Below are 27,581 nucleotides of genomic sequence, written 5' to 3'. Positions count from 1 at the left end.
GCAAAGCAAGGGGTGCGTAGGATGTAGTCGGCATCCCGACGGTTGGGAAGCCGATGCTCACAATCCCAGTGCCGGAATCCCGACAGCAGTCGGATTCTGGCTCCAGAATCCCGATCTCCAGCATCCTGATGGTAAGTATTAGGCTTGGGGTTAGGGCAGTGGCGTCCCTCCCTGCGGTGACACCCGTTGTGGGGAGGGACGGCATGCGGATGGCATGAAGGGGGCGTGGTCTCGGAATGGGCATGGTCTCAGGAAGGGGGCATGAACTCGCGTGCCGCACCCTGTCCCAGGGTTATCACTTGGGTGGTGGGTGGTGCCAGAGGTGCGGGCAGTGCAGGTTCCCTCACTGTGACAGGAGCCGAGTGCTACACTTAATGCTACAGTGCAGCACCCGGCTCCTGTCACTGAGGGAGAGCCTGCACCTTGGTGTCACCCCTCGGCGGGTGACACCCGGGTGCGCCCGCACCCCCCTTGTGACGCAACTGGGTTAGGGTACGGGTCAGGGGGGTTAGGGTGAGGCTGCGGGAAATGTGGGTTAGTGTCAGGTGAAAGGTTAGGGTAGAGGTACTTACTTGCAGGCGTCAGGATTCTGGCTGCCTGTCTTCTGACTGCCGGCATTCTGATCGCCAGGATCCCATACCCAACCCAGGTGCGGGTGTATTTATTGTTTTGTATGCAGTGACAATACTGACTTTTTTTGAATGTAGAAAACAATTACTGAGCAGCTTTGTCTTTACAATGAAGTTTAGAACTAAACTAGGATACACCCCTTCCCAATTATAAATATTTCTACACATTTAAAATCTTCCCTATTGTTTTTATTTGCTTTGAATTAGTTCTTGCGTGTGCTGGATCCATGTTACTGCATCACTGTTACATGCTAGTAGTGTGTATTGCATTGTATATTCGTGTCATACTTGCCATCTGGTGTGGGGGGCACGGCGTGCAATCACGTCATTGTGGCCCCGTCCCTGCTGTACAATGCAGAGATTACTGTCATTGTAAAGTGGTGGTGGGGGGGCGAAACTACAATGACATGAATGAGCGTGAATCGTGTCATCAGTCACCCGGATTGCCCACTTCAGGAGGTGGGCGATGATGGGCAGATGTTGGCAGCAGCAGTTTCAGACTGGGAGACTTGAATACTCTTCTGGGCAGCAGGGAGCACCATCCGATATTTGGGAGCCTTCCAGCGGGTCTAGGAAGATAGGCAAGTATGATTACTATAATCCCACATAGTGTAGAAAACTGTTATTTTATTTTATTACTATTGACCTACCTTTATTGCTCCCATCAACATACTGTTGATGTTACCTTATTTGCCCTAGTAAAACAAATGAACTTGCTCTATTGGTTTTTACCCATTTGTCACTTGTACGAGAAGAGCCTTCTTCCTTCATGTGCTTTGCCTTCCCTCACGTATGCCATCATCTCCTCCCCACTGCCTACAAGAGCACCTATCCCTTGGATTCTGCGTATTTGGGTTTTATGACTGCTGATGTAACAATATTAATTCAGTGGCAGAACTTTTGCACCTCCCTTCTGAGTTCATGTCACATGGTAGTGTGCCGCATCACTGCCATACAATACAGAAAGCATCCCAGTGTCTAATAAAAACATGTGCCTCCTTTAATCAAATAATAATAATCCATGCCCCCTTTATACTAACCAGTGTCTTATGTCAGCAGTGCTGCTTGGAGGGTCCACAGATGCCAAAGGGGGACGAGCATAGGGTGATGTGAAGAGGCAGAGGGTGATGGGCAGACGGTTATGGAGAGAGGCAGGGGGTAATGGGCAAAGGGTGATGGAAACTGGCAGATGGTGATGGACAAATGATGACAAAAAGGGACAGAGGTTGACAGAGAGAGACAGAGGGTGATGGGCAGTGGGTAACAAGAAGAGGCAGAGGGTGATGGACAGTGGGTGATAGGGAGAGGCAGAGGATGATGGGCAGAGGGTGATGGGAAGAGGCAGAGGGTGATGGGTAGAGGGTGAGGGGAATAAGCAGAGGATGACGGGCAGAAGGTGATGGAAAGAGGTAGAGGGTGATAGGCAGAGGATGATGGGGAGAGGTGGGGGGTGGGCAGAGGCAACTAGGATAGGCAGAGGGAGATGGTGAGAGGCAAAGTGTGTTGGGCAGAGGGTAACAGGGAGAGGAAGAGGATGATGGACAAAGGGTGATGGGCAGAGGTTGATGAAGAGAGGTGTGGGGAAGAGCCAAACGGTGATGGGTAGAGGTTGTTGAGGAGAGGCAGAGGGTGATGAGGAGAAGTAGAGGGTAATGAGCAAAAGAGTGATGGGCAGAGGCAGAGGGTGACAGGGTGGGGCAGAGGGTGATGGGTACAGAGTGACAGGAAGAGGCAGAGGAGGATGGGCAGACGCAGAGTGTGACGGGCCTAGTGGGACAGGTAAAGGCAGAGAGTGATAGGGAGAGGCAGTGGGTGACAGACAAAGGATGATGGGGAGAGGCAGAGGGTGATTAGTAGAGGCAGAGGGTGATGGGCAAAGAATGATGGGCAGAGACAGAGGGTGATGGGGAGAGGGTGACGGGGACAGGCAGAGGGTGACAGGGAGAGAAAGAGGATAATGTTCAGAAGGTGATGGGAAGAGGCAGAAGATGACCGGGAGAGGCAGGCTGCGATAGGCAGAAGGTGACAGGGAGAGGCAGGGGGTGATGGGCAGAAGGTGACAGGGAGAGGCAGGGGGTGATGGGCAGAAGGTGACAGGGTGAGAGAGAGGATTACAGCGGAGAGGTTGACGGGATGAGGCAGAAGGTGACAGAGAGAGACAGTGGGTGATGGGCAAAGGGTGACGGGAAGAGGCAGAGGTTGACGGGAAGAAGCAGAGGGTGACAGGGTGAGGCAGGTGGTGATGAGAAGAGGCAGAGGATGATGGACAGAGGGTGACGGGGAGAGGCAGAGGATGATGGGCAGAGGGTGACAGGCAGAGGGTGATGGGGAGAGGGTGACTGTCAGGATGCGGCCTGGGATCGGGCTGCTACTCACCTCCGCGATGGCGTCCTTGGGCTTAGGCGTTCAGTCGCTGGCAGTGGAGGTGAGTGGTGACTGAGTATTCTACCCGTGGTCTGCTAGGGATTCCGCATGTGTGTCCTGGTTCCCGTGGTAGCGGGCATGGGCGCAGCCATGTTGGTCCATATCACCTGACTAGTTTCTCCCAATGGTAGTCCTGCGGTCACTCAGCTGATCATTCCTCCTCCCCATAAGTATGTATTCCGAAAAGCTGTCATTTTTGCGATGACAGCTTTTCAGGAAATAGATACTATTCCCTATCTACTGTAACTTACCGCAGCTGTAATCAGTGCTGTGCATGCGTCGTTACGTTCACAAAAGCGGCGCATGCACAGCACTGATTACCACTGCGGTAACTCTGTGTTCGCCCCTCCACTCCGCTCCCCTCCCCAACCTATCTGGCCCCCTGGACCCCACAGGCTGCAGCCGCAGACCCCGACCTCCCGCCCAGCTTGCTGAAGCTTTTTTTTAAAAACTTTTTTTTTTTTTTACTTTACTGTGTTCTGCCAGGAGAACACAGTCAGAGCAGCAGCTGGAGCCGGAGGAGGGACCAGGGAGCAACGGAGCAAGCCGGAAGAGGACCTGCCCAGCTGAAAGCAGGTAAGTGTAACACGCGAAACGCCACCTGAGAGTGCCGTATAGTAACACCATAAAATTCCAAAATTACTGAATTTTTAAAATTTGATGAATAGCCTAATTTTTACATCCCCATACTAATGTATGGGGAGTGTGGAAATTAACGCAGGCGGACTTAACCAGGAGATATCAGTGATATCTCCTGTGTTAAGTGTGTTAATGAATACTAAATAAAACATAATTAAGGAAAATGTCCTTAAAACCATTATTTTAGTATTGATGAATAGGCCCCTCAGTACTTTTTCTTCACTCCAGGCTCCCTGTTGTTTTCAACTTCCAGTTATTTCCAGTGATTCTCTCTCCAGTGTGCAGTTCAGCTTTTCTTGTTGATTCCCTGTGTTATATATATTTGCTCTCATGCTGAATTCAGGTGTGTTATCCAGCTCTCTCCCTGTGTTACATTCATCATTACAGCAAGTCAGTCTCAGGATCTCCCGTGTCTCCCAGAGTACACCTGCGTCTGGTTCACTTCTAGCATTTCCGGTACGGGAAGCTGGCGGACGCAATGCCGACCGACCGCTTCCCGACTGCTTAATCCCAGCAAGGGTTAAATAACATGCGTCGAAATCCAGACACTTGTCATTTTACCTACACCGGGAGACCTTCGATCTGGATGCCGGGCACCTTAGTGGACAGCCGCGGGGGGGGAGGGTTAGGTTTAGGGCTCCATTCCCTTAGGGTTAGGCACCTCCCCTGGGAGGTTAGGGTTAGGCTAGGGGAAGGGGGGGTTAGGGTTAGGCACCCCCGGGGGAGGTTAGGGTTAGGCACCCCCCCGGGGGATTTAGGTTTAGGTGGCGGGGAAGGGGGGGTTAGGTTTAGGCACTTAGAGGTGGGATTAGGGTTAGGCACTGGGGGGAGGGTTATGGTTAGGCACCCTATAGGAGGGTTAGGGGGGGAATTAGATTAGTTCTACTTACCTCTCTAGACTATCTGGATTTCCTCCTGTGTCGGGCAGCCGCTGTCGGGATTTAAATCATACTGATTCCTCCAATACCACTCCATTTCCAGTGTTTCGCAGTGCCATCCCATTTTAGTAACTTCCAGTGTTATTACATTTTCCAATAAGTATCAGTGTTATTTTCTAGCATTATATTCCTGTCTTCTGCCACTCCCAGGTACCTGTCCAGAGGGCCGCGATCTGCTCACTTGGTGTGGCAAAACCCAAATCCAAATAGGAGGGGTCACCGGTGAAGACCACCAAGGGGGTTAGACTCCGCGCCTCTGGGCAGGTCTAGCCAAACCTGGGTTTGGCCGCGATAGGAAGAAATTTTCACTGTCACCCCGTCTGTTGCTGCTCTACCACCCTAAACCCCCAGTTCTTGGCCTCAACAGAGGTGTCCCTAGTGCCCGGTTGTGACAGTGACAGGGTGAGGGAGAGGGTGATGAGTAGAGGATGACGGAAAGATTCAGAGGTTAACAGGTAAAGGGTGATGGGGAGGCAGAAGGTGATGGGTAGAGGGTGATGGGAAGAGGCAGAGGATGATAGACAGAAAGTGACGGGGAGGCAGAAGGTGGCAGGGAGAGGCAGAGGGTGATGGGTACAGGGTGATGGGAAAAGACAGACCCCACCCTCTGCACCCCCCTAGTGAAGTCACTGGGTGACAGGCAGAAGCAGTGGGTGATAGGCAGATGGTAACTTGGAGAGGCAAAGGGTGATGGGTAAAAGGTGATAGAGAGAGGCTTCAATCCGGATGGTGGCAAGTCACTAATCAGAGGACTTGAAGAAGTCTTCTCCTCCTGCCTGTGGCACTTGCGAGATCACCTCCGTAGATCTCCAATCTCTGGTGGGATGGGGATTGAAGGATTTTCAGGCATCATCTGCATTACTCCGCATCCTTCCTCCTCACTGTACCTTCCTCTCTCCTGCAATTCTGGAGTAGCACTGAGACTCAGTGACTGGATTTCAAAACTGAACCAGAAGTGACTAGCTCCTCGAGCAGCAGAGGCTGGAATGGAAACCGTGGCCAAAGTGACAGCATGCGCTGTGCCCCAGACCATGTGCACATGCCTGTGGAGGTGTCCTCTCCTTCTCTCCCCCAGCCGGACGCATCCTCCCTCTTGTAGCAGCCGACGGTGAGGCATCGGCGTCCAGCGGCGTACTATAATGGCACAGTCTGACTTATTATCAGTACCTGGCTGGCCTGCATAGTGCTGCCAGCTGCATGTCCTTTGATTGCAGCGGACCCCGGTGCAATGCACTGCCGCTAGTTCCGTCCCGGACTTGATTCCTTGGTTAAAATAGGGAGAAATTCAATCCCTGAAGGGTTAAGTATTCACCTCTTGCTTTCGAGACTGTGAGCCTGATTCAGCAAGGAACGCAGCTGCTTATACGCACGCAACTGGCCGATTGTTGTGTTCTGCGCATGCATATGCATTGCAGTGCATGTGCGCAAACCATTCATTGCGATCGGAACTGCAATCGCAGAGGCTACGCAGACCCATGGCAGAGTGATTGACAGGAAGTGCCGTTTGTGACGGCTGGGTGGTCGGGCAAACGCAGGTGTGCCAGTGCGTTGCAATGCTGTTGCTGGGGCGTGTATAAATTATCTACTGCGATACCATACGCAACCTGAGGCCTCATAGCGTGCGCTGAAGTAAGAAATTCCTGAGTGCGGTCTGACCTGCCTTAACTGTGCATATGGGTCCGATGTTACTCGATTGTACTGATGTTTTCGCAGTCTTGCTAACCATTACGGACATGCATGTAAAGTAAAGTGGGCCTCCTTATGTAGTGTAGTGTAGCGCATAAGAGCCGGGGCTTCCAATCCTCGCCCCTCGCTCTTGGTACACATACCACCATGATGTCACAGAACAAGAGCCTCGGGAGCACTTGTGCGGGAAGATGGGTGTCAGGCACATCCTAAGGACACATCCTGAGCTTTCCTATGTAATGTGGTACCTCTGCAAGGGGCCCGTGGCCTTGCGTGGCACCAGTTTAACACACCTCGCTTTATAGATAGATAGATATTCCAAAATGGTGATGGCACTCCAGGAGTTCTAGAAGAATAACACAAGATTGCTATTGCAACGTTTCGATTTATTTAAAAAAACGCCATCGTGCCTGATGAAATTTTTTTTAATAAACTGAAATGTTGCAATAGCAATCTTGTGTTATTCTTCTACAAGTCCTGGAGTGCCACCACCATTTTGAAGTATCTGTATGCTGCTTTGGTTGGGCACCTGTCGTGGGTTGGTGAGTGCCGGATCTGTGATTGATTTTAGAGAGATCGACAGATAGATGATAGATAGATAGAATGAAAGATAGATGATAGATAGATAGATTAATGAAAATGGTGAAACAGAAGTTATCTTTTTGCATCAGCTGCAGATTTTGGTATTGGCAGTATAAGAGCTATTTTTGTTCTATACAGTATTACACTTCATGTGTTTTAGTGCAGTCAGTACATGAGGATCATTGCATCATATTGCTTCATTAAGTAATCTTCTCCTAGGTGTTAATGGTTTAGAGTTTAGTGTTCATAGCACATCTCTTGCTGAAAGGTTCTGTTTAACTGTTGTTATGTTGCTTAGAAACAAGCAGAGAAGAGTCAAGGGCAGATCACAGTTTGGATGATAGCTAGGACTTGAAAAGTATGCCGATCCTGAAACTTAGAGAGCTCTCATCACTACAGTATATTTAACTGCTGGCAAATCTTTACATGGTTTTCTCCATAGTCACCCACTTCACCCATCTGCGAAAAACTACATATGAAACCTTATATAAGTGCTATGTGTATGATATACAATTCATCTTCTGTTGATATGTGCTTGACACATTTGCATGTGTTCCCCTTGGGGTTAGAGCCTCTATCATTGAAGGTCAGCAGAAAAACAGTGCACATTTCCTACCAAAGATTACCAGCCATATGTGAAAATCAATGGAGTTCTTCCCAGTACCCCTGGGCTGTGGGTAACGGGACATGAGGAATATATTGGTATTCCAAGGTGATGTTCCTCGTCTAATCCAATGGGAAATGTCCATATTTGTAATCCAAATGGGAAATACTGTATAACTAGGCTTACTATACTATCCCTTTAAACCAGGACACTCATGAATTACACAGGTTCTGTGGCTGGCTGACTTCAAGCCTGGATTTCACCTGGTTTTAATGAGCCACAGAACCTGTGTAATCCATGACTGTCCCAGTTTAAAGGGATGATATGCTAAGCCTATGTTTAACCCAAAGGGAAAAATAAATATTAGTAATCCAAATGGGAAATATCATAAACCAAAGAGAAATGTTCCATAATGGTAATAAAATTCAAACATTTTCTCATGTAATCCAAAGAGAGATTTAAAAATTTGTGCCAAAGGGAAAGGATACAAAAGGCATTTCATATGCCTGGCGTAACATAAACCTTCAGGCTAAGGGTCAGTGCAAAGTGAAGAGCATAATGTGCAAAATGTGTATAAATGTGGGCTGACACCTTGTAATCTACAGGAAAATGTTCTTGTAATGTTCTAGTCAGAGCTCGGCAGCAGAATGATAGAAGAAACTTTTGGAGTGTTAATAGTACTGTAAGTCAATCAGCCAATCACAAGCAGTTCCCCACGTTAGCCACAGTATGAATGTATGGTAGCAAGAGGTTCCAGAGTCTCCCTGCATTGATCACACGTTAAGATCAATTAAATCTGTTGATATAGGTAAAAAAATTATTAAATACAAGTGCCCATTGAAATTAATTGCATGGACTTTAGGCCAAATAGGGTGGGGGACAAACATATGTCCATTCCCCCACACCTATGAATTCCCAGGGTCAGTGCTAAATATCATTAGTTCCTCCTTATACCCCTGGCTGGTGGGTTTCAAAGTATAGAAAAAAGAAATGTGACCCCATTATAAACTGTTCACTACATTTATAATTAAACTGTGCCACCTTTATATTATTAAATTACCTCTGTCTATATATTTTTAAATAAACTCAGTGACCCCATTTATTTATTTATTACAAAATATGTGCTTCCTTTATGAAGTTAATAAATAAAACCTATGTATAATTTTTTATTATTATTATTATTATTATCATCATCATCATCATTGCAGTTATTATAATAATATTAAGTTACCCATTGTTTTATTCTTACATTTTGTTACATAATTTAACTAAATAACTAGATATAACCACTCAGACACTTATGTGGAATTAAAAGATTACACAGATGAAATTTATTTGATTGAATTGTAATTGAAATTGAGAGATCGGTGGCAGAAAAAAGGCAGTGCTCCGAGGCCACAGCCCAATAATTGTATTTGACTAAATAAATGGGGTGGATCTCCGCACGATGCAAAATGGCCTGAGGCAATACCATTCACCCTTAATTGGCATAGCCTTGACCCCTCCCTAAGATGAAGGCCAGGCCCCACATTAAGGTAGATGACCAACTTGCGCTATCAAGAGGAAAATGCTACCCAGTTACTCTTACGCCATAATACGGCGCATAGGAGCACTGCTTCCCGCCAAAGCTCAGTTCAAAGAACCGAGCCTGCCACCCATCCGAAACCGCTTGTTTTTAAAGAAATCCGCAAAGGTCTCTAATAAACCATTCCAGGCCTGCTCATTGAGGTGTACCCCATCGGGCCTATAAAAGCTCTTTTCCTCATAACGCAATTGAGGGTGCCAAATAACTCCCCCTCACATGTTGGTGACCATCCTGGAAATCGCAGCATTGATTTTCCTACGTACCCGGTCTAAAGCTGCTCCACCTTGTGAGCCTCTCCAAAACCTCCTATTTCTGACCGCACCAATCTCACATCTGGCCATTTCTCATAGACTATTCGCAAGTCCCCTCTAATAGTGAGTATAAGCTTAACACCTTTGCAAGTGCCTAGGTCAGGGGTCTTCAAACTTGGCCGTCCAGATGCTGTGGAACTACACATCCCAGCATGCACTGCACATAGTTTTAGCATGCTGTTATATCAAAAAGGTGGCAGTGCATGCTGGGATGTGTAGTTCCACAGCAGCTGGAGGGCCAAGTTTGAAGACCCCTGGCCTAGGTCATTGCCCCCTAAATGTATGACTAACCAGACGGGGGGCCCAAATCTCACTTCTGCCGTTCATAAGGCATCCAAAAAAGCCAGACCACCACATGCCCCTAAACCCAAACCATCTAATCTTGTCAGTACCTAACACTTGAGGGGCCTGAACTGCTAAAGGATGCTTATTAGCCCAGTAAATGTAGGAGTGCCCTACAAACCACACCCAACAGTTAGCACTCCTGGGAAAAACTGAAAAATGGGGTAATCACATCAGAATTAGTAAAAATATTCAAACAGCCTAGCCAAGGGAAGGGAAACAATAGTTGGGTGACCCACATGAAGGTGAAAAACATAAAACCTCTTTGAAGACAAAACTGAAAAGCCCTTCAACCTCCAAAGAGGCAGTAGGCATAAGGCCCCTGGGTTTCCCAACAAACTCACAAAAGGCGCTGCTAGCTATGTAACTTATCCCCCCGAAAATAAGTCCTGCTGATGACTTCCATTGACCTTTGAAGATGATAACTTCTATTGACCTAACTGTTTTAAAGTGTCGAAAGAAGCGCCTGCAGCTGCTGCAGAAGTCGTCGCCCCAATCCTAAATGAATAGGTTCCGAACTGATCTAAAGGCAAGTTTAAAGCAATCAAACAGTTTGTAAAAACCCTTGTGAACTGAGACTTGGCCAGCTGTGTCTGATCGGCATGGATGAGCCATTGCGCACACTGCCAGGGGGCCATACCTTGTAAAAGTGCACGGCCAAACCCACTGGATTGATGGCAGGGTCCGTATGTGCTGGGATAGAGATCCACCGCCCTCTAGTTAGCTGATCGGTTTTTGCTCTATGTTTGCGGCACAAAATTAGGTCTGGCTTAACAACTACGTACCCGAATAACAGGCCAGATGATGTCGAAATCTAATTAAATGACACAAACTTGCCAATTCTAAATTCCGTGAAATAAGCTAGTGAGAATGCTAAACTAAAAGAGTGCTGCTTCGTAATCACCCAAAGCGACCCCAGATACTGCGACTATTAGCTCCTTTAAAAGTGTTGGATCAATGGGCCTACGTGAATCCCCTGGAACTAGGCGCTCATTAGCCCCAACCCTTTATTGCTTTAGCTAAGAAAACGACTTGATAGGGTCTGCCACACCATGCAACCGTGAGAAAAAAGAAACGCAGCGCTGCCGACATAGCCACTGTAGAACGACCCCGTTCGTGCCAATTCCAAACAAATTCTAACATGTAGTCATGGATCAGCTATCTCCCTCTCTCCTGGAAGCTAGAAAAACCTTGCCAATCATTCCAAGCCGCTGAATAGGTCCTCAGCGTACTTGGGTCAACGACATTAATGCAAGTCCTTCAATGCCGGCGTGATAATCTGCCAGACATGGACAAGACAGGACAAGATAAGCCATGCAAAAGTAGCCAGCATTCTAAACCTATCCCATTGAATACGAGACAAAGCATCAGCTATTTTGTTCTCTGCACCTGGAACGTGACAGGCCCGAAACTCTATATGCCCACGTAAACACAAAAGGGTTAAATGCCTAAACAACCGCAAGGCAGGAGGGGACTCCGCCCTCTGATTATTGATAGCATAAACAACGCCTAATTCATCACACCAGGACACTACCCTCCTATTGCTGAGTTTGCTAAGCCACAGCTCAACTGCAACCACGATTGGAAAGAGCCCCAAGCATGCTTGCGGTTAAACCCTGCCACCGGGCCAAACTTCCGCGCACCAATTTCCTTCTAAGAATGCCCCGAAACTGGAAGCATCTGTAAATAGCTGAAGCTCGTAATTGTCCACTGGTGGTGGAAGCCATATACGAACATCGTTAAAGTCCCGTAAAAATACCATCCACTCTGTACATGCAGATCCTCACGCAAGTCTTGTGATATACGAATAAGGTGGTGTGGCTTTTTAACCCCCGCTGTGGCACGTTCAAAACGACAACATAAAATCCTACCTGTATGAATCACTCTACAAGCAAAATGTAAAAGCCCAAAAGTGACTGTAATAGCCTTAGCGACACCTTATTTGCCAAAACAAATTATTCCAACAGCTCCCCTAACCTACGAAACTTCTCTAATGGCAACCGGCAAAGACCTAGCATAGTATCTATCTCTATACCAAGAAAAGACAAGCGTGTAACCAGGTCCTACATTTTATCACGAGCGACCAGCACGTCCAGAACTGAGAAAAGCAATTGCAGCAATAAAAGCAAATCCCTGCAAACCAAAGTAATGAGTGGTCCCACTAATAAAAAATCATCTAGGTAATGGGTCACCACTTGCTGACCTGTACCCACCTGCACGCACAAATGTAAAAAGCTGAAGCGTTTGAAAATGGAACACGAAATAAAACATCCAAATGGTAGGCACTTATCTACATAATAGCCTTCTGCAACCCTAAAAACCCATATATTTAAAAGATTTGGGGTGGAGGGGCAACAATCAGAAAGCGGATTCAATATCCACCTCGGCCATCAATGCTTGATACCCCTAACCTTGCACCATCTCCAGGGCCTGCTTGAATGATTGATAAACCACTCGGCAATCTGTAGTATCTAAAGCGTCGTTGACCGAACCCCCTTCTGGGTAAGAAAGATGTTGTATCAAACAGAATTTGCCTGGATCCAAAGGTGAAATGCATAAATCCTTCATGGGGGGGACGAGATAGGGCCGCACATGCACCCCAATCTAACCTCCATCTCTAGTTTACTCCCAACGAACTCAGGGTGATCCCGAACTGACTTCAGATTCCGTTTAGTATAACGCAGATATCACGGGTTAAGGGCAAACGAAAGCCGAACTCAAAACCATCCAACAAAAAGGCAGCTTCCTCCCTGAGGGGATAGTGACTTAACCACTTTCGCAACTCAACCAAATTAACTTGGGAAAGTGCCTTATTTAACACCGCCTCATTGTTCGTTATGGTGCTCCCCCCGACCTGCTCCAGTGCCTCCGATGCGGTTGCATTCTTTGGCCGGGATGTCCGCCACCGCACATCATTCAGATATGCCTATACAGTACCTACATCTTGATCCTTTACTGTATGTTTATTGCATTGAGCGTTGTTAAGCGCATAGCACTTACCACGGCCGGAGCCAGAGGCGCCGGGACATGCCAGAAAGGTCTCTTTCCAAGCCACAGTGGAATCAACTGCTACTTTGGGCTGCTGGGTAACCTCCAGCCAGACTTCCACATCCCTGAAGCAGAACTTAAAAACTGCCTGATCCTCCTGCTTCTTCCTGAAAGTCTCGTCATACTGGCGCCGAACATTATGCCTCGCTGATGTATACATGCCAATGAACCAACTGCATGTACTTCAGTACTGTACATTCATGTATTCCCTTGGCCGTGTCTCTAGGTAACTTGCTGCGAATGTATACATGCCGGTTAACCAATTTTGATAAGAACGACGAGCCTCCTCTGCAGCTAGCCCGCAGGCCTTTGTCTGATCTAAAGCTTTTTTAGCATCAGCCGTAATGGTGAACATATCCACAAACTTGCCCCTCCTAAACCGTTTTGTAATTTTTGATCTCAACCCCCTAAGTATAGCTGTGTTCGCACAATGTACCATATCCCCTGCTGCATCTGGGACCTTAGCTGCCGATACTGTACTGGATCTTTTTTGGGCTCTTACACTTCCACTTTAGCTTTTGCGCCAAATACTTCATGAACTCGCGCGGCCTATCGGTGGAGCTGGAAGAACTGGAGGAATCGCCAAAGGAAAAGAGGGAAATGCTGCGCAAGGGAGGAAGGGTATGCTCACCAGATCCTGCAGAGGATGGCCCTGCCAAGACCAACTACGTGTTCATTCCTTGTCCTTCGCTGCATGGTGCGCCCACCCAGACTTGACTCACCGCCGTATAAACCTGGACCGCCAATGAAACCTTGTGTGTGAACTTGGAAGACTCAGAGATGGAAACCTGGGGACTTGAAATTACGACATGTGAGGTGGGGAATGAGGTGTAGATACAGACTGTGGAACAGGGCGTTTGAACAGAAGCGGGGAGATGGTGGCAAGGCCAGCAGGAAGGTAGGGGCGGAGTTGGCGCTGGTGGCAATGGGGGGATTGCGGTAAAGGTCCTGAAGGTGGAGGGGGCAGTGTCAAGGAAAGCTGGTAATTCTGGTGAAAACCTGCTGCACCCTGTGAAAAAGGGGGTCCTGAATGGGAAAATTTGGAGCCATGATGTAATGCATTAGGGCTTGTTGTGGTAAGTGGTGTGCAGCAGTAAAGAAAGGGGGAGGGGCTGCTGCTGAGCTGCACCTGAGAAATATGGGGACCGACCTGACTGAATTAGTGTGGCAGGGCCGGGGATGGCCTGCGTGCGCATGTTCAGCGCAGTGCCGCCCGCTCCTGACTGGATGGAGTTGATAAAACTAACTGCAGTTGAAAGGGAGGCCAGGTAAGAAGATACAGGGGGCGCACTGAGGGCCCTGGTGCCCTCAGATCCCCTAGGAGAAATGTTGTCATGAGGGCCCCTGGGGCTAAATAATAATTTAGAATTCAGACTGGTTATGGCAGCCACTCTGCTCCTAAAGCTGTGGGGGCAGGCGTTGTAATAATGGCCACTGCGGTTAAGTGAGCGGGGCTGGCTGGAGGCGCTGACCGCAGGGGGGAAGCAGGTTGACCTGACAGTGAGGTGGGAAGCAGGAGGAGCGCTGGCACTGGAGTTCCCGGTGCTCACCCTGGCTGTGCAGGAGGATACAGCTGAGCGGTCTAGCTGCCATCATTAAGCGGCGCGGTGAGGCCCAAATGGCGGGGCTGGGGCGTGCTGAGGCCAGGGAGCGCCAAGGCTGGGGGTGTGAGAACAGGCAAGGGATGCTGGGGGTGTAAGAGCAGGGTGCGGCAGGGGCACTAAGCGACTCGGTTGGGGTGGAGATGAATAGAAAAGGGGAACAGCAGGGATAGCAGATTAAGGCAAAGAGAGGCAGAACAGTAGAATGAAGCAACAAAACACTGTGATACTCAGCCAGCCTGGTTTAAAACTGGAAAGAGGAAGATGGCTCCTCGACCAGGCTGTTTATGACACTAGTAGAGGCCTAGCCCCTTACTATCTGTTATAGGCTATCAATTTGATTGACAACCTCCCAGCTACGCCCCCCTTTATTCCCTTAACCCTATAATGAAACTAGCAAAATTCCCTAACAAACAGGTTGGTTACCTTTCCTCAAACTAATTAAAGTATTCGCATACCTAGATAATGGTTCCCAAATTTTCTGTAGTATAGTGGATCTAATAACTACCTTTCATATTATTCTCTTGAAGATGGCGGTCCCTTGAAATATAAAGTAAAGTATAGGTCAATGTTAAACAAAGGAAAGTAGTTCCGGACACTCCCAACTGGAGCCCTTTTCTTTTTCTTTTAGGACTTTCTACTTCTGACATCAGAATCGTTCAGTCGGGGAGAAAGTGTCCAACTTATATAGTTACAACTAGTCGGTAGAATCAAACATGTTTCAGTCATTTTTCAGCGTGTGGGAGCAAATGTCAAATTATCATTTGGTCCCACACACTATACGATTATTGTCCAAATCAGCAAACTACAGTAATTCCCTGTTGGAACAACAATGGCTAGATGTGTGGTCAGTTTAAGTTCTACTGCAGAACCAGAGAGTGTTCATACAAGGATGCAAGAGAACACACTCTCAACCGTCTCTGCCGCATGCAGTGCCATTTAGCCAGACCAGTGGCCTTGTGATGGGTAATGTCATTTATTAGGTTTTATTTAGGTATCATTTGCTTTCAGAATTCTGCCAGATTCCTATTGTTTCATTCTACTACACAGTTTGGGATGGCTATTTCTATAGGCATGTCCTACTGCAAGAAATACGGTAAAAGTCAGGGTGCATTTACCATGTAGGCCAAAGCTAGCACAGGTCAAGTGCAACAATCGATTAAGGGTGAAGTTCAACATTGTTTAAGGTACCTTTCCAGTGCAAACCATGGAACATTCATTAGCTAATAAAGAGTACAGCGCCATAGTTACCAACCGTTCTTAATTTTTCAGTTTATAAAGATCCGTCCTTGGAATTTTTTTTTAAAATAATGACCAAATTACTCTGGATTCTGGATGTTTGATGTGATTCACTGTACCTATGCTTAACCCGTAAGCTTCATAAGTTATCGATGTGTATAGTGGATCATTATATCCAAGTTCTTTCATTACTGTATGCTAATAATGCTGTACAAATGCCCACCATGACCAGTGATGGCAATATTCGGCCCCTAGGGTTGCATGCAGTGCTCCAAGCCTTCACCTGTGGCCCCCAGCTAATTCTTACGTTATTGTCAGATTTGTTTTTGAAGCTTGCAATACTTTTTTATAGTGTATGTTATGACGAGACGAGACCTGCATAAGCTTAAGGATATATAAGAGTCCTTAGTTTTTTGTAATTGGTTGAATTTGGTCAACTATTGCTAGGTACAGTAGTTTTTTTTTTTTTATTAGTTGGTTGGTTTCTGACCATGTGCGATTTCATGGGAGTGGCTATATGTGGGCTTTATAAGGCTGGTGCACCTCTGGACAGTATCTGGTGATATTTATTAATTTTCATTCTCCCTGTCTGTGTGTTTCTGTCTCTTTTCTGTTACCCCTTTTGCTTCTCTTTGTTTTCTCCTATTTTCTCCTTTTATTCTATTCCCCTCTCATCTCTTTCCCTGCTCCATTCCCCTCCTCTTTCATTGCACTTCTCCACCTTTTTAATGCCCCGCCCTAAGCGCTCTGCTCCCCCCCTGCCATTTTATGGATTCCCCCTGCTCTCCTCCTGCCCTGCCCGGTGCCGCCTCAGCCTCCCATCCCTTGTATTTCGCCCCAGAGCCTCACCTCTGGCTTGGGGACCAGCCACGCCCCTGCCTATGGTTCTTCATGGTCTCTCGTCACGTCCCCTGCTTCCACAGATGAGTGGTCCTCATCTCCCGCAGGGCACCGCTCACCCCAGCATTCACCCATGATGCCCCCACGGGCGTGGCATCACTTCCAGCATATGAGGGCGGCTCTCGCGCACCCCTGTTGCCCGCGCCTGGGCCAGGATACGGCCTCCTGTCATACCCCTCTGCCGGGTGCCCCCTGCAGTGCTGTATCAAGCTGCGGCTGGGCCTCTTCTTCCACTGCACCCCTTCCCCGGGGGAAGAGGCCATAATTTTGTCCGCTGGCCCCGCCCCTCCATACCTGGGCTCAGACCTTTTTGTTTCCCTGGGGGGGAAATTTTGCTGGGGGTGCCTCTTTTCAGCACCCTTCTGTTTCCATTGAGGGGGGGGCAGCTTCCACCCCTTCTCACCCCCTCCATTGCCCCAAGCCTGTTTCCTCCCCCCCCTTTTTCCCCTGCCATAAGTCCATCCAGCTTTCCCTGTTTTGTCCTCTGCACCTGCTCTTCCTGCCTGGTCCTCCCCACTTTTTCTTCTGTTTCCCAACCTCGTTTTTTCAAATATTTCTGGCCAAGGTACCCCTTCTCCCTATTATTCTTTGGCTGGGACCCCTTTTTGCTTACTGGCACCCCTCTTTTTCTCAGCCTTACCATTTCCCCCATTACCCAGCACCCGCTTTTTGTTTTTTTTTGCCTCTTGCCCCGTCTTGGTTGCAGCATTTTCCTACTCCACAGGGTCCAGCCCCGCACCCACCGGTGCCTTCCCCTCCCAGTGCAGTTAAGCTGTCCCTCCCCCTTTACCTTCTTATCCCACTGCATCTTCTCCTCCTGTCCCTGCACTTCCCCTGGCTACAGTTCCAGGTACCCCCGCTGTGATGTCCAGTGCTGTAACATATTCTGTGTATCGCCACAGTGTTTTGCCTAGTGTTCTCATGATGACTTCTGGTGGTGATGGGATCTCAATTGGAAGTGCTGTGGCAGGTCTTGCTACAGGTGACATGATCATTGCCCATGATGTTGCGGTGCCTGCAGCTGTTGGTGATGGGATGTCAGGGCCGGCTGGTGGTCAGTCTGCTGTCCCTTTTTTGCTCTGTGATGCGTAATATTCAGAGTCTAGTGATAGTAACTCCTCGTCCAGTTCGGCTAGTTGCACACGTTTTCGTTAAGAAGGTGGCTAAGCGTCAGTCAGCTCCTGTTGCTATTGTTGCGCCTGTTGAGTATTCTGGTATGGTTCACTGCACCAATACAGCAGTGGACAGGGGTTTGCGAAAGCGGGTTAGGGACAAGATTTGCAAGGATAAGCGTGGATGTCTTTCTCTAACTGATGGTGAAGAAAGCTTTAGATAAAGCCAAGAAACCAGGGGCGGGGGGCTGGAAAGGATTCTTGCCATAGTTTAGCTACCTCAAAACTCGTCCAATGGAGCACTGTAATGTCATTAAGTATATTCATTTGGTGTACGATATTTTCGTCAAATCCAAAAGTTTTGTTTGGAGGGATTACGATGAGCAGTTTCATAGGAAGCAGGACGGTCAGCTGGTTATGCCACAATGATGTTGAGGTCTGGTTAGCAGTTACCCAGGAAACTAAGGTGCCTGCGGAAGGAGTGCAGGGCAGGACGGCTACCCTCCCTTCGCATGCTGGTGTGAATGTGCTTGCCAAGGGGAAATGTTTTGCCTATAATGATTCTCGGTGTTTCCGGGGGGCTGGGTGTAGTTTTCGTACCTTCTGCCGCATCAGTAATGGCAGTCACCCCGCCAAGGACTGTAAGTCAGGTTTGAAGGGTAGTTCAGGGGGCAGGACTGATGTTTCCGGAGTTGACAAGTAAGGCCTATTCTCCGGTGGCATTAGATGAGTTGGCTAAATGGTTGGGCTGGATCCTTTGTGGCAAGATTCCCAATTTTTGCTGGACAATTTTAGTTTAGGCTTCCGGTTACCCGTAGATGGCGCATTGCATATGGTCTCCTCCTGGAATTTGACATAGAGCTTCCCCATGTGGTGCGACAGTAAGTGTTTGCTGAAGTGGCTTTGGGCCATATGTCCGGGTCTTTTCCTGCCCCTCCTTTGCCACACCTGTGTATTTCCCCTCTCAGTGTCGTGCCCAAAAAGGTCCAGGGGAAATACCGTTTGATCCAGCATTTGCTGTACCCTCATGGGGGCTCTGTGAACGATGCAATCCCCACTCACTTGGCCAGGTCCAGTACCAGTTATTTGATTAGGCATCGCTATGACAAAGTGTTTTGGTCCTGGGATTATGTTGGCAAAATTGGATGTTGAATCCGCTTTTCGCCTGTTGCCGTTGCACCATGAGCCCTACGTTTTATGTGTTTTAAGTTAGATGGACATTTTTTTTGTTTACAGGTGCCTCCCCATGGGCTCCCCATGCCATCTCATGTGCATATTTTGAAAAGTTTAGCACTTGTTTTCTGCACAGGCCCCTTTTCCGGGTGCTCGGTGTGCCGGTTGCCTTGGACAGTACGGAAGGCCCGACTTCTTGCTTGTCTTACCTTGGTATCGAAGTGGACACAGTTACTGGGTGCTGCCAGTTTTCTGGCCGATAAGGTGCAGCGACTGCTAAATCAGATTCAGTGTTGCTTGGATCCACAGCAGGTTAAATTGCGTAAGGTGCATTCGGTCTTTGGTTCATTTCATTTTGCATGCCGGATCATTCCTATGGGGCAGATGTTTTGCTGCAAGCTGGAGCATGCCATTGCAGTGGTCTCCACACTGCATTTCAGTGTCCGCCTTTCCATGGAAATCCTGGATGACCTCCGGGCGCGGGCTTCATTTTTGGTGGATTTTAATTCAGAGTTGATTTTGCCCTTGCAGCCAGTTGACACTGCTGAGTTGTTTACCGATGCTGCAGATTCAACTGACTTCAGAGTATTTTTTCAGGGGAACTGGTGCGCTGCTCCATGGCCTGCATCATGGATATCTCGTGGTTTGCAGTCAAACCTGCTGTTATTGGAGTTTTTACAATAATAGTGGCTGTGGATTTGTGGGCTGACAGGTTGTCTGACCGGAACATAATTTTTGGTGTGACAACCTGGCCGTGGTGCACGGTATTAATAATCAGCATCCTTCTTCTCCTATGGCGCTGCATCTGTTAAGGTTCTTAGTTTTTAAATGTTTGCAGGCGAATATTGTCTACAGGGTGCGACTCGCCCAGGCATTTAGAATGGGATAGCGGATTCCCTATCCCGTTTTCTATTTGATAGGTTTCGGATGTTGGCCTCTGAGGTTAATCCGATTGGGATGACTTGTCCGTTTTCTGCTGGCAGATTGTCGAGCCGGACTAATTGGTCTGGCCTGGAGGTCCCTGGCTCCGTCAATTTAGCGGGTTTACGAGGCAGCCTGGCGCGGCTGGGAGACTTATCAGATTAGGTATCCTTCTGTGGGTAAACCTTTGGGTCAGCACTTGGTTGAGTTTGAGTGGGGCCATTATCTGAGGGGCCGATCTAAGGCGGCCATGGTTTCTGCCCTAGCGGTTATTGCTTTTTCTCTCACCTTCAATGGCGGTCACAACCCCACAAAGTTGTTTAGTGCTGTCTATAACCCCTTAAGGGTTGGGCTACAGAAACCCCCATGGTAGGTGATTCTCACCGGCAATTGCTCTGGCACTGCTATAGCGTCTGGTAGGGGTGATTTCATTGATTGCTTCTTCTGACTTTGAATCTGTTTTGTTCTGATTAGCGTATGTGCTGGCTTTCTTTGGCGCATTTCTGATTAGCGAGCTTGAGGCATCTAGTAGGAGGTCTGCTTACTCCGGTCTATTACTTAAGCATGTGGTACTAAAGGCCAGGGCTGTCCTGTGCAAAATTCCCCCTTCTAATACTGAGTTTGCCCTTTGCGCTTGGCTGGTTTATATGTGGGTCTGCGCCCGTCAGTCGGCCCGCAATGGTTATTGCATGCAGTCTCCCCCCCTTGACTCAGTTCCAGTTTGCTGCTGTATTTAAGCGCTGTTTGGGTCAGTTAGGTTTGGTTGTTGCACAGTATGGTACTCATGCTACTTGCGCCGTGGCCAGCGGGTTGCCTCCATCTGCCATTCAAGCTATTGGTAGATGGAAGTCATCCGCATTTAAGTCATAAGTTAGATGTGATAAGCTTTAAGTTGTGTTTTTGCTACCCAGAAATGTTGTTTACCCACCAATTTTTGAATGGCTAGCATTCAAAAATTGAGGGTGTGAAGGGATTTTTTAATTTTCCTCCAAAAGGGCCTCAATTCAATTGGCTTATTATTCATGGCTCACGGGAGGTTTTTGAGATTTTCTCCTTTGCTTGGGTATTGCTACTAACATTCTCCTTCCTGGTTACCTCTCTATCCTTTTTCTTTTATAGGCTCTGATTAGTGCCGTTTTAGTCTGTTTGTTCTTTTACAGCTTTGTCCGTGTCTTCTGAGCAAGTGTGGCTTGTGGGACATTCATTTATTTATTGGGCTTAGAAGCATGGGATGGCAAGAAGGGCGTCCCTGTTATTAGGTGGGCGTCAGGTTTGGTGGTTTGGGGTCGAGGTATGCATTGGTCGGCTCTTTTGAACCTTCTGTTTCATCATAGAAAGTGCCCATCATGGTTGGTAATTCACCTTGGAGGCAATGATATTGGAAATTGATCTGATCTTGTGGATGAAGGCTGACTTGGCCGCCCTACGGTCGCGGTGGCCTTGTGTGTGCTTGGTGTGGTCAGAAATTGTCCTTCACCATGTGTGGTGGGTTTCTAGAGACCATTTGGCCCAGAATCTTCTGGGCTGAATAAGGCTCAGGAAGATTAATAAGGCTGTTTCTCATTTTGTCTCTGGGCCTGGTGGTTTGGTGGTGTGGCACCCAAGTTTGCAGCTGGAACATGCTCACGTTTTTTGCTCTGATGGGGTGCATTGTCAGAGTTAGGGTATGTGTGTTTTTGGGTGCTGTGTCTTCTTTTTGGATGCGGTCTGGTGTTTTGGTTTAGGTGGCAGGCTGCGGTTCTTTGAACCTGGTGGTGGCGAGAAGATGCTACAAACCACCGGCCACTTAAGGTGTAAGAAAATGTTGTGGAGCACATATCTTTGAAGGGTCATAGTACCGCCTATCTCTGTAGGAGGACTTTGGGTATGTCTCTGCGGACATGCTCATAGTATGCAGTATTATAGGGGGTTGTGAGTCTTTACAGCTCAGCTTACAATGGCCACAGGGGGGGCATATCAGTCGCTCCCTAATATTGGTTAAGTAACACATGGCTGGAGCTGAGTGTTTGCAGCACCCTTCTTTGCCTCCCAAAACTAAATTAAAAGATCTGGGTCATTCAATAAAAGCAAGTTATGACCATTTAACCAACGCAGTCTGTGTCCGTGTCTTTATTTTAGTATAAGCTAGTTGTAAGTTGTTATATTGTTATGGACGCCTTAGATGAGATGAGAGCATCATAAGCTTAAGGATATATGAGAGTCTAGTTTTTTTGTAATTGGTTGAATTTGGTCAACTGTTGATAGGTAGAGTAGTGTCACGACCGGCTGTATGATATCCCCTGCTGAAGGGTGCAAGCTGAGATTCTGGGCTGAAGAGGGAATCAGGAACGTGGGGCCTGTACACAAGACCTCCTCTTCCACGAGTACCAGTCATTGGCAAGACCTGATCAAAGGTGCGGAATCTAATCATCCGGAAAAGTGTTCACCAGTGACCCCTCCAAGCGGGATATGGGTTTAGTTGCACCCAGCTGGCAGGTCGCTGTCCTTTGGTCAGGTGATGTAATATAATGTATACACCAGAGGATCTATGAGGCACAATGGCGCTGAGGATTGGCACTTGTGAAGTACTGTATAGAGAGATTCCAGATGCACAGTGGTACAATGAGTAGACAGGTGTTCATCTCATAGACGATTTGTGGGAGGACGCACTTTAGAACAATGAAATGGCAATTGCTCTGCACACTGGCGAGATGTACAGGACACACTTTAGCACAACGGGGTGGCAATGGCTTTGCACACAGGCAGGATGTACAGGACACACCGTTGCCTAACAAAGTGGCAATGGGTTCGCACACAGGCGAGATGTTCAGGACACACTGTTGCGTAATGAAGTGGCAATAGGTTCGCACATAGGCGGGATGTTCAGGATGCATTGTTGCGCAATGAGGTGGCAATGGCTTTGCACACAGGCGGGATGTACAGGACATACTGTTGCGTAACAAAGTGGCAATGGGTTCGCACACAGGCGAGATGTTCAGGACGCACTGTTGCATGACGAAGTGGCAATAGGTTCGCACATAGGTGGGATGTTCAGGATGCACTGTTGCACTGTAGTCGGCACTGGTAAGCTCAGGAATATCACAAGGAGGGACCTGGAACGGGATCTTCAGTAGACACTGGATAACGACAAAATTGCTCAGGCAACTTCCTTACGTCCGGAGGCAGACTTTATACTCTAAGGTAGCAGATCATAGGTGGACAGCATCAGGTGACCACTACCATGCTACCATTGGGTAAAGGGCAGTCAGGTGATATGAACTGCCGAGGCCGCGTCCATGACGGCGACTGCACTAACCAAGGCACGGCGCGACACATGGATGTTCACATGGCTCTAGGCATAATGCTCAGCGCATCACCCGCCGCTGCACCCAGCATCTGACCACCAAAGGGATCAGGGGAAGCCGGCACTGCGGTGAGTAACGACCGATCCTAGGCAACCTGACAAGTAGTTTGGGGGGTTTATTTGGTTGGTTGGTTTCTGACCATGTGTGAGCTCGTGGGAGTGGCTATATGTGGGCTTTATAAGGCTGGTGTACGCCCAGCAACTTCCTTTCTGGACGGTGTTTGTCCCTCCCTCCCCTATCTCTTTCCTATGCTCTTTATTGTGTTGTGTTGTGTTCTTACTAACACTATGTTATATTATCATGTTGGGATAGAAGGGGCTATAAACCAGCGGCCACGTAAGGTGTAAGAAAACGTTGTGGAGCACATATCCTTTGATGGGTCATAGTATGGCCTACCTCTGCGGGAGGACTTTGGGCGTCCTTCTCTACGGACATGCTCATACTATGCAGTATTATAGAGGGTTGTGAGTCTTCACAGCTCAGTTTACAATGGCCACAGAGGGGGCGTATCAGTCACTCCATAATATTGGTTAAGTAATGTATGGCTGTAGCTGAGTGTTTGTAGCATCATTCTTTGACTCCCCAAAGTAAATTAAAAGCTCACTGTCATACCTTTAATAAAAGCAAGTTATGACCATTTAACAAAGCAGTCTGTGTCCTTGTCTTTATTTTAGTATAAGTTAGTTGTAAGTTGTTATATTGTCTTTACTTGCAATAAAGTTAAGGACGCCTTATAAATATACAGAAGGTGTGTCTGATTAAATGTATTGTTTAACATATTGTATAAACCCCTGAATGACATATGCTGTTTATATACAAAATACAAATTTAGGGGGTTATCGAATTAGCTTCGATCAGCTCTGATTATTCCCGTTTTTTGCTTTTTTTTTTTTCCCCTTATCCTATTATTTTGGTTGAAATAATAGGATATTTCTCCCGAAAACACGTAGGATCCGTGATAAGCTCATGGACCCATGTGTTTCCTCCATTTCAGCTGTGAAAAAATTGCACTTTTCGTGGATTATTTTTTGGGACTCCTCAAGCTCCGAAAAAATATCCACGACAATCCTTTAGCAACACTAGTTTAGCACTGCTAATTGGATACCACCCTTAAACTCTAATAAATAGTGATACAGATAACAAGAGCTGGAATTAAGTTTGGTCATTGATTTATTGATCAACAGGGGCAGTAATAACGGAGGGTTGGAGATGCTGCAGGTGTGCCTGAGTGTTTCAACGCCGTTTTAGAGGTGTGCATAATTAACAGGCAGCGTCATAGTACACGTCACTTACCAATTTTTTTACACTGATTTCCTTGCAAAGTTTGCCATAAGGTAAAGCAATCGCAGGCCCTGCATTCGCATCCGATGGTGCTCGATGTACCAATGTTTTCATACACTTCCTGGAGATGACGTGTTGCTGGTGGGCGGCTCTGCCTATGCGATTTGTTTGAGCATACGCTCAAACAAAGTAGCCGCTCGCTAAGACATGGTGGGCGTGATTATGCCTTGGTGAGTGAACGCTTCCCGTGGCGTCACTTTGACAAATTTGCATACGCATCTAGCGAGTGTACGCAGATAGCAATTGGCTCTGAATCAGGCCCTGTATATGGTCTAAAGCTGGGTATACACCTTACGATGGTACGACTCAGCAATGCGGCGAGTGCTACATCACATGTGCTGTACACAATGCACGATCCATCGTACAACAGCAAAAATGTAACGTTACACGCTGTATGTAACTATACACATCTTTCATTGAATTGTCTCATCTGATGTGCAGCAGACCAGATGGCTCGATTCAATGACTGACATCCGGGAACGACAGATCCGGCATACACACTAGACGATGTGTATGATATATCATTCCGATTCGCGTCGGGACGATATATCGTATCAGCTTGCCTATCACTGACCTAGACATCATTTAGCTGAATGATGTTGGCAAGTTGTCAGTATCAGTATGTGAAGGAACACACATAATATGAAACATGCAGATCAGCCCCTACGCCCATCACTAATTTCATGTTTACATTTCCTGTGGAAAATGCCACTTGCAATGGGAAGAATTGGAGTTTGATATGGTTTGAGGAGAACATGCATTTATCATTGATTCTGACCGTATCATTAATATTTCATGAGATCTGTTGAATTGCTTTGGTATCTAAAACGCTCTCAGCCACTGATGTGTTTAAGAGAATATAATGTTGTATTTTTTAGTAGCCCTGTTTAATGATATGTCCTGCAGAAGTGTTTCACTTACATAAGAACCTCCAGAGCCCGTCATTGACTGCCAGAGTCATTCCATTGATTTCCCCACAAGATGATGAGGTAATGCATCTTGCAAGCTAATCGCAACGTCCCCCGACTAAAACAGCTGAAAACGATCCATATTCATGGAGTAAATCCCCCTCCCCCCCAGTGTTATTATTACATTTCATATTCACTCGTCTCTCTTGTATGCATCTTATGTAACTGCTATGGGTACGAAGTACATCCAGCTGTTTCTGAGGAGTCAAATCTTCGCATGAACCAAGAAACCTGTCAGCATTTATCGATTTCTCCAGTAACCAATCGATCATCAGCTGCCAGGAACTTTAATCCGATTATAGGCAGTAAAACAGAGTTCTATCTTTGCAGCCTGTCTTGGGTTTCAGAGAGAGGGAGAAACAGACAGAACAGAAGAATGACATCACCCCTTTGTCTGCATCAGCTAATGTAATTACGCAATGGGCTTCAAGATTATTAATGTCAATGTGAATTCACACTGTTATTAAGAGCACTTTCAAATTTACTGTGCCACAGGGCAGACGTGAAAGCCTTATTTTTCAGAGGTGTGCTGCTTGATTCTATAGGAGCGCAGAGAACTCTCATCTGCTGAGAGGTCAGACTATCGCTTTCTTTTATTTTCCGACATCGTGGATAACAGTGAAGGTCATTCTGCTGAAATAACACTTCTACTTACACCCGGCTCAATACATATTATGGCTAGTACATAGTGAATGTCTTCTTACTCATTATAATGCTGTGATTTTTAAGTGAGCATGTTGCTTTATAGCAGTGGTTCCTAATCTGTTTAAGTCTTTCTACCCCTTCAGTTTTCAGAATTTCATCATCTTATTATTATTATTAATAATAATAATAATAATAATTTGGTAGTAGAACATTTGGTCTATAGGTCCATAGGACATAAGCCTGATGGCAGGGCTGGATTAAGGGCATACTTTCCAACTCTCCCTCATTGTCAGGGAGACTCCCTGAAATAGCAGCAATCTCCCTGTCTCCCTGAAGAGTCTACCAATCTCCCCCATTTCACCTTACCCCCATTATGACACTGTTATATAAAAGAAAAAACATATATATATATATATATATATATATATATATATATTCAAATGGGATCATTAGTATCATTTCCCTGCAATGGTTATAACTATAAGGCACAATGATCCCTATGGCTACATGCATTTTCTGAGAAGTATCAGTGTGTTTTCATCAACAAGTAGATCTTACTAACAGCTTTGGGGCTCATTTACACGTGGATGTAAATCAATTTTATGACACATCTCTCAGATGTAGCAGTAGACGCCCACTTTCCTGCAGAGCTCATAGGTGCTGCTTTCACAATCTCCCTGAAATGCTTTATCAAAAGTAGGCAAGTGTGATTAAGGGCCGCATGGACTAGGGGCTAAAAATGATCAAGGGCCTATTGTGAGAAGTGGAGGAGCCATGACCAGTGCTGTGTGGGTGTGAGATAGTGATGGGTAGTTCACGAATGATTAGTTCAAATTGAACTAATCTTCAAAGTGAACTAGTTGATATAATTCACAGCTTTGGCAAAGATTAGTTCTTCAGGAACTAAAACAAGTGGGAGGAGTTAGGCACAGTGAGAGAGAGCACAGCAGCTCCGTTAGGCATGAGTCAGTACTGCTAAATGACCACAGGTGGCACTGCTGTACTCAAACATTGTGATGATTCTGTGGTGCTGATTGAACTACAGTAGATTGTCATGATGACTCATGAGTCGTTATCTTGGCATATAGGGTGGGATGTAATAAAGGGGAAAATGCAGTTTTACCGCATTCCCCGAATGTGATAAGCAACAGAATACGATGCATTCTGCTGCTTGTAGAAGAAGCCTATGGGCTTCTTAACGCGATGCTCCTGGCTGGGAGTGATCCAATCGGATCCCCCCATGAGCCCCCGCAGTGCGCATCCTTCTGCGCATGCGCAGAAGGACTTATGGGTGTTCAACCTTGAAATCCCTCTGCTCGGCAGTATCGCAAAGGACAGCTCTTATCGGGAGAGCTGTCCTTTGCAAAATCCTTGGTACATACCATGTGAATGAACCGCGGTATGTACGCAAATTCAGGGGGGATGTACTACATCATGGAAGCGATGCTTACTACATCCTGCCCATAGTTCAGTAGTTCGTTTAGGCCAGTGGATTATGTAGTTCATGGTACATTCCCCATCAGCTTAAGACACAGAGCTGAGTGCTGCA

This window comes from Taudactylus pleione, unplaced genomic scaffold (genome assembly GCF_031769625.1).
Source record: "Taudactylus pleione unplaced genomic scaffold, aTauple2 ptg000336l, whole genome shotgun sequence".
Taxonomy (NCBI): Eukaryota; Metazoa; Chordata; class Amphibia; order Anura; family Myobatrachidae; genus Taudactylus; species Taudactylus pleione.
The sequence above is the reverse complement of the archived record's forward strand: the minus strand, read 5'-3'. Positions refer to the sequence as shown.